This window comes from Mustela putorius, unplaced genomic scaffold (assembly GCF_011764305.1).
Source record: "Mustela putorius furo isolate JIRA1106 unplaced genomic scaffold, ASM1176430v1.1 tig00003896_pilon_pilon_pilon, whole genome shotgun sequence".
NCBI lineage: Eukaryota > Metazoa > Chordata > Mammalia > Carnivora > Mustelidae > Mustela > Mustela putorius.
Window position 1 is genome coordinate 12,242,013 of NW_025422045.1, and position 7,982 is coordinate 12,249,994.

The window sequence follows — 7,982 nt, forward strand, 5'->3', positions numbered from 1 at the left end:
GCCAGTGGCAGAGGGAGAGGAAGACGGAATCCTCAAACAGACTTTCCACTGAACATGGAGGCTAATGCGATGTGAGGCTTGATCTCACAACACTGAGATCTGAAATCAACCTGAATCTGAATCTGAATCAACCTCAATCTGAAATCGACCTGAGCTGAAATCAAGAGTCGGACCCCCAACTGACTGAGGTCCCCAGGTCCCCCCACCCGCTGTGCCCAAAGAGGGGATTTTTAAACAGAAGAATATTAGAGCAAGTTTGTGTGTCACTAGGAATGACCCAGGGTATGAGACCCTGAGGATGCAAGGGAGCTGGGGTAAGGGTGATGGGGTCACTGGGAGGAGAGAGGAGATGGCATCCAGTGCCATTGGTTTCCGATACACACAAATCCTCTTCCATCATCCTGGGTGGAAAAGCCAGTTCACGTACAGATGGAGGTAAGTGCCGAGCCTGGTGGCCAGAAGTTAAGAGGGTTTCTATTCTCTCAAAGAAATGTGAGGCGAGACATGTGGGTATATAAATAAATATAGCAGGATTTCATTTGGATAGAAAAAAGTTTGGAGGAATGTATCTCAGCAACCCAATAGTGGGTATGATTAAAATGACATTCGGGGTGACTTTTCTTCTTTCTTCTTTTTCCAATGCATAATGCCTGATTTTCTGCCAATGAGCCTAGATTAAATAGCCAAAAAAAAAAAAAATCATTTTTCGATTTGAAAAAAAAAAAAAGTGTATGTCTGGTGCTGAGCCTCTGCATCAGCCAGCTGTTAATGGTGCACAATGGAGATAGGAGAAGGAGTGCCAGAGGGAGGCTGTGGGGCTTTGGGGGTGAGAAGAAATGGTTGGAATCAAGGGGAAGCCCCAGGCACAACTAGCTTCAAACAACAGGCATTAGGCTTTGGATAAACACCAGGAACGAAAACATCACCATTAGGCAACAGTTTCTGTGCTGAGGGACCTACAGAGCCTGGAGGGATCAGGGAGACAGCCCAGTTCCCTCCTTGAAGGATGCTGCTCTTGTTCCTGGAGGCTCTGGACAGGCACACATCTGTCAAGGACCTCCTCTCTGACAGAGAACAGTGTGTTTTCTGAGTTCTATGGGAAGAGACCCACAGGCCCATGGAAGCACCATAAAGACATAGAATTTTAGAGCTGGAAGGGACACTTGTGGGTCTTGAGATTTGCAAGGTGGGGAACTTGAACAACCTCCCTCAGAACTAGGCAGAACCCAGGACCCTGTGTTATTAAAAAGCCCCCAGGTCATTCTGTCAGCCAGTGGGGTTTGGGAACCCCTGCTCCTATCTGTCTGTCATTTGGCTGGGGAACAGATGTGGTCTGAGACGGGGCACTGCCCCTGTCTCTCCTGTATCAGTCTTTCCACCACTTGGCACCACCCCTTTTCCTCCCACCCTTCCTCCCCAGCATCTCCCCTGGTCTTTTCTGCTCCTTCAGGTCCCGCTCATCCTCCGGGGCCCGGCTGGTCACCCCTCCGTCACCAACATTCTAGAACAACTGACCTCCCCCTCCCTGAGCTTCCATAGCCTGATCGTGTGCCAGGCAGAATCCACCCAGGGATGACAGCTTTGGGGATTTCAGTCTTTTCTCCACAATGGAATGTGCCCACCCCATGAAGACAAGAATTATTTTTCTTTCCCTCCCCCACCCCTTTGTCTGGCAGAGGGTTGGGCACATGGTAAGGGGCTGGGGGGCTGAGGGAACAGAATAGTGGACTAGCCCCCAGGAGACCACACCCTCTGTGTGATAGCCAGTCAGTCCCTCCAGCTCTGTGCCTAGCTTTCAGTAACAGCAAAACACGCCAAGTGAATGATGTCAGTTTGCCAACCCAGAATTTTCTCTAAGCAGTGGAACCCATTTGTGCAATAGGAGTCAGCACCCTCATGCATAAAGCAAATGACAGAGAGGGGCTGCGGCCGAAGCAGAGGTGGGACGCTCTGTCTCCCCCTTCTTGCCAGGTGCATGATTAGAAACCCCGTTCAAGAACTCCTGGCTGACCCCTTACACTGCTAATGCCCCACATGCCAAGTGTTTCCTAAATGCTTGTGTCAGGCTGGCCAATCTGTTTGATTTCTGCCAGCCCTTTCCTGCTGCCACGTCGAAATGTTCCATTCCATGGCCTTCCGCCTGGCAGAGTCTGGACATTCCATTCCATTCTGTGCCTTGCACACAAGACTGCCCAGCAGGGCAGCTAGAGTGCTGTGGCCCTGTCCCTCGGGGGGAGGGAGGCCTCAGCGTCTGGGCACGGCTGATAAGTTCTCATCATATTTAACATGAGACTCAAGGCTCCCTGGGGAGGAAGAAGCTGCCTGGAGATCCCCTCCCTTGTAAGCTAAGCGATGAGTGGCTGCTTTTCTCTAAGCTCCTCGGATGAAAACTGTCAAGGGAGATTTCTTAGCTGAAATCTTACACTTTCCAAAGCTGTGGCCCAGACGCTCCCACACTCTCCCCGCAACTCTGACACCCTTTCTTCCCAGCGAGGATCTTACTTGCCCGTCATGGGCCGTCAGGGAAATCTCCTCCCACTGGGAGCCTTGACACCCTCCTCTGCACAACGACCTCAGGGCCGTACTTGCCAGGTTGTTGTTCAACCGGTGCACATCAGTAGAGGTATTTCAGTTGTTAGAATGGTCAGCTGCATCCATCTTAAGCCTCTGGATCTCCATCAATCTCTAACCTTCTAGCCACCTGCGTCTGGGCGCCCCAGACCTCTGCAGACTGGGCAGCCTGAAGGTCATGTCCCATCCAGTGGGAGCCCTGCAGACATGCTTCCAGAGCCGTGGCTGGTCCATTCTTGCAGGTTGATGCCAGGTCTTTCTGGGTGTTAAGTCTTTTAGCATTACCCTGGGCTGTGGGGATATACCATAATGTATGCCCGGCACATGGCACATTCATTCCTGGGACACCAGAGAAATGGTAATTTTTATAATCCTCAGACTTCGTGGCGCTGAACCTCCCAAGTTCGTTCACCTCAGCGAAAGCCTAGGCAAAATGTATCCTCTTTCCCGTGCTCACATCGCCCGTTGTTTCCTTGGTGGAGAACTGAGACGTTGAGCTTGGTGCTTTGGTAATGTATTGCTTTTTAAAAAAAAAAAAAAAGCATGTATTGCTTTTTAAATATTTTTAGGATGCCACCTGGTTTTAGGACTGTTTCCTTTGTGGGTTGATTTCAGATCAGATAAGGTAAAAAGAGGTGAACCCATCTTGGAAGAGTAAAGGGGTACAGGAGGGTCTGTTCCTCGCCTTCGGTCTACACTGGCACCTGCCCAGGGCTGGAGCACCCCTCATGGTATATTCAGCCACTAAAGTTGTTGGCCTGCTTCACAGACATCAACCCTAAGGACTGGAAGAGCCAATCTGACTCGCGGAGCCTTGTGGTTGAGCACACGCTTGGTGGTGCTCTGTCACGTATTTCTTGGTGCTGGCTGAATGGTGGTCCCCAGAAGTTTATTGTATGACTCCACCTGTTAGACTATCTACCCCACTGGGGCAGGACCTTTGTCTTTCTCATTCACTGATGTATTCCAGGGCCAACAAGAATGCCAGGCACGTGGTGGGTACTCGATAAATATGTTTTGCTTAAGTGAAGTTAGTTCAGTACTTTCTATCCTAGCAGAAAAGGGGAAAGGCACAATGCAGAATGCACTTCTTCCCTTATAGGGGTGTAAACTAGAAGCAGCAAACATTGTATCCACTCCTGTCCCAACAGCCAGATTAATCACATAGTCATCCTTTGTGACTGCAAAGGAGACTGGGAAGTGTAGTCTTTATTCTGGGTATTCTATGACCAGCCACATTCAGCCAATCTTGTACTAAAGGAAGAAGGAAAGAATGGTTTTTGGAAGAAAAGCTAGAAGTCTCTACTCAAAATGATGGCTGAATAGAGGTTTGCATTTCTAATGAGCCCCTTCTAATGATTCCAGTGTAGGGGGACAGGAGCCCTGAAAAGAAAACCACGTCAATTTCATGAGGCGTCCAAGACAAGACTCAGAGACAGGATATACTGTTCAGTAAACGTCCCATGTTCCAGGTGCGAAACATGAGACCAAGAGAGGTGAGGTGATGAAGTGACAAAGTGACTTGCCCACGGATGCCTAACAAGAGACAAGCCTAGCGTGGCTTGTTCCCAATAGAGCCTTCCTCCCATGTTGCCACACCACTTCATCTCCTAAAAGAGGGAACCGGTGACAAGGGCAATGCTTTAAGCCAGGATTCTCAATGGAAGAACTTGCAGCATCAGCGATATCCAGGAACTTGTTAGAAAGGTAAGTTAGCCGTCCCCACTCCAGGCCAGGGTGGAGCCCAGTACTCTGGCTTTTAACAGTCTTCCATGAGATGCTGAAGCAGGCTGAGGCTTACTTTAGATAGGGGAATGATCTCTACCTGGGCAGTTTGCAGAACTCAGGACAGTTTTAGGGATGTCTTTCCTGAGCTTCCTCAAATAGCCTGTCCTGCTCTGAGAGACCACTTGGGGGCCCAGCAAGTAGAGCACTGAGGCCTCAGGGAGGTGCTTCTGTTGGGTGGGGTGGCTTCTGAGGACCCTGGGAGGCCCACAGCTCAGGCCCAGCAACTGGCGGTGGTTCAGGCAGGCATTCTGGCCAGGGACTAGCCAGCATCTAGATTTTGTCTTTCTGTAACCCAGATCCACACCCCCTCTGACCCTAGTGGTGGCCTGGTGTGTCCGAAGATGTGGGCTTCATTTTCTCCCAGTTTCTACAAACCGACTCCTTTTCTCTCCTTGCATAGTCTGACAATTTTTGCAGCGCCTTTTTGTTTTCTGTTTCTTTTCCTCTTGGTCTTTTGAAAAATGTATCTGAAGGAGAGAAACCACCACTCTGTCCTTCTTCACAAATATTAGCAGACTAGAAATTAGACATCCAGGGAGAAGGGGGCTTCAATTTTGGGGGCTCCTTAGCAATTCTGATCTTTGGAATTTCCTCTACCTTTCCAACTGCAGGAAGCCCTCAACTGGCTGTAATCCCAAAGAACATTCCTCTAAGCTCCAGGAACCACCTGCCATTTTTCTCCCTTTGCCTTGGCCCTGTCACTAACTCATTGCATGACATTGGACCCCTCACCTAGTCCCACTAATTCTTAGTTTCCCAATTGTTAAAGAGGGGACATTGGGACAGCAGACCACAAAGGGGCCACCACTTACCTGCCACCTGGTGACAGCATACCTACATTATAGATAAATTACCCAGGAAAAATGTAATATCCTGACAAATGTAATATCCACAAATACAAGTGAAGAACCCGCAATTTAAAGAAAACAGAATTCTTAGGAAGGTTTGACTAGCCTTTAATTTGTCCCTGTCCTAATGATTTTAGGAAACCAGGTGAAAAAAGAGTTCCTTCCAAGAAGAGGCAGGGGAAACTCTCAAGTGCTGAATGCTTAGTTCGCCGTGATCCTATTCGTCCGTCCACTGGTCCATTCATTTATTTTATACCTCCTCTTTTTCCAGACATTATTCGAGGCAGATGTAACAAAGCTAAAAGCTATTACTTTGTTCCCATAGGACATAAAACAGCTTTTTTTTTTTTTTTAAGATTTTATTTATTTACTTGACAGACAGATCACAAGTGGGCAAAGGCGGGGAGGGGGGAGGGTTTGCAGGAAGCAGGCTCCCCGCTGAGTGAGAGAGAGCCGGATGTGGGGCTCGATCCCAGGACCCTGGGATCATGAACTGAGCAGAAGGCAGAGGCTTTAATCCACTGAGCCACCCAGGCACCCCGACATACAACAGCTTTTACTGTGTTGAATGAGAGAAAAAGGTGCAGGCGGGAAAAGAGGAGGAAGGAGAAGCTAGGATAACTGACAAGTAACTAAGAGGAAAAGAAGAAAAAACCCTCCTCATCCAGCAAAGTCCCATTTACTGGGCAAGTCACCCTTTCTATTTTCCTTTGGCTCTGTTCTGAAAGGCCTCTGCTGAGCAGCATCGATTGGGGAACTGGGCCACGGTCCCCCTGCCAAGCAGAATTCATCAAAGCTGCTTTGGTACTCAGGGAGCTGGCTTTCTGGCCCTAATGGAGTGGATCCCAGCAGGATCCCAGCAGGATCACAGCAAGATCTTTGCAGGAGCAGTTCAGGCCTAAGTATGCCCCTAGGAGAGGGGAAACTGAAGTCAGATCAAAGAAACCAGGGCGGAGTTGAGATTCACTTCCTCTGGATGCCCCAAGCCTGGGCCTCAGCACCTCTGCCCTTCGAGCCAGCCCCAGGACCTTGAGCCTGGTTCACTAGAAGGGCTGTCAGTCAGCCAGCCAATCAACTGACCGACCAATAGGTCTGTCTTTACTGAGCGTTTCTCAAGGTGATCTGGGGAATGCAACTGCAGGTGCTTGACTACTGCCTTGGGGGCTTTGCTAGAAACTGTCATATACTTTAAAGAGTAGCCACTTTTGAAAGCTGACCACTGGTTGTAAACATTGAAGGAAGGAAGGAGGGGCAGTGTGTGACTGTTCACAGTGACTGACCTTGTTAGGAGAGCTGGCTGGTGGTAGGACGTTATACTCAAGGGTCCTGAAATAAAAATTGTGGAAAGCAAGCTCTTCTTCAAGAGAAACAGAAGGAGGCCAGTAGGGCAAGAGGTGCCTAGGGGTGGACACTGGGAAGGGCAGAATTGGTGGGCTCTAGGGTTTCAGAGGACGGAAAGCCCACTCTCAGCAGGGGCCCCCAGGGACCATGAAGAGGAGAGGCGGCGTGGAAAAAGGGTGGAAGTGACCTACACAAGGGCCATACTGAAAGTTATCAAGCAGGTTTGGGGTGCAGAGTCGGGGCCCAGTCTGACGAGGGCCAAGCCTGCTCCGCCTTTTGGAACTGGGAAAAGTAAGGATGCTGGCCATGGGTATAGAACGGCATTAGCTCACATTTCTAGGGTGCTTAGCATGTACGTAGAGCACACTTATTCACTGGTGAATTTTCACAATCCTGTAAGGTAGCTACCATTTTCAGATGGGGAAACTGGCATCCAGAAAGGTTAACCAGCCCAAGATCACCTGCCAAGTAAATAGTAGGGCTGAAGTGTGAACCCAGCATCCTGGCTCCGAGCCCCTGAGTTCTTAGCCCCTGTGTGATGCTGCTTCCGTCCAGATAACAGAGAAAGGGAGTCAGGGTGGGAGGAAGAGGAAGCTTCCAGGCAATGGATAATGCATCCTGGGGCTCCCGAGAGGAGGCCAACTGCAGAGGGAGGGGTGCCGGAAAAGCCTTTCCAGGCTACTGATCCCACTCTCTCTTGGGGCGGGAGGGGGAGCCCCTGGAAGGTGACCAATTGGTTTGGTTTGTTTCTGAACAGGTCTCTAGGACAAGGGTGTGTGTGTGTGTGTGCGCGCGCACACGCGTGCACACACATGTGAGTGCACACATGAATATAAAGAAGATGGAGGATATGGTAGAGGACAGATACCGATGGATGGATATATAGGTAGTCAGCAGCATACGAACCCCCACTCTTGGCTAATACAAAGGCAGAAGTCGATCAATGACCGGTCAGAGCATTCTTTTCATCCACAAAAAAATCAATTAGTCTGAACCAACAAGGAGGAGCAACAGGACAGCCCAAGTGATGAAACCTACCTCTGTGATGAAAGCTTTTACTTTAGGGTTATTAATTTAACTTTTAAAACAACCCCATGAAGTAGGTATATATACTCCTATTAGGTCCCTGTTCATAGACTGACATATTTCCCACAGACAAAAGCCTCTTGGGTAAGACGTGCATTCAGTGGAAAGAGGCCTGGGCCAAGGCTCAGGACACAGGGCTCATGGATCCCTCCTTGCTGCTCACACATAGGTGATGTTGGGTCTTGGTCTTCTCATCTGTTCAATGCGAGTAGGGGTTGAAGTACATTATTGCTACCACTCCTCTGTGCTCCTCTGTCTCTGCTCCCAGAGCCTCATCTTCCCATTTGGCTTCCTGGGCACAGGCTGCTGGTGTAGCTTCTGCCCCAAGACTTTTGTCTCCTGGCAGGT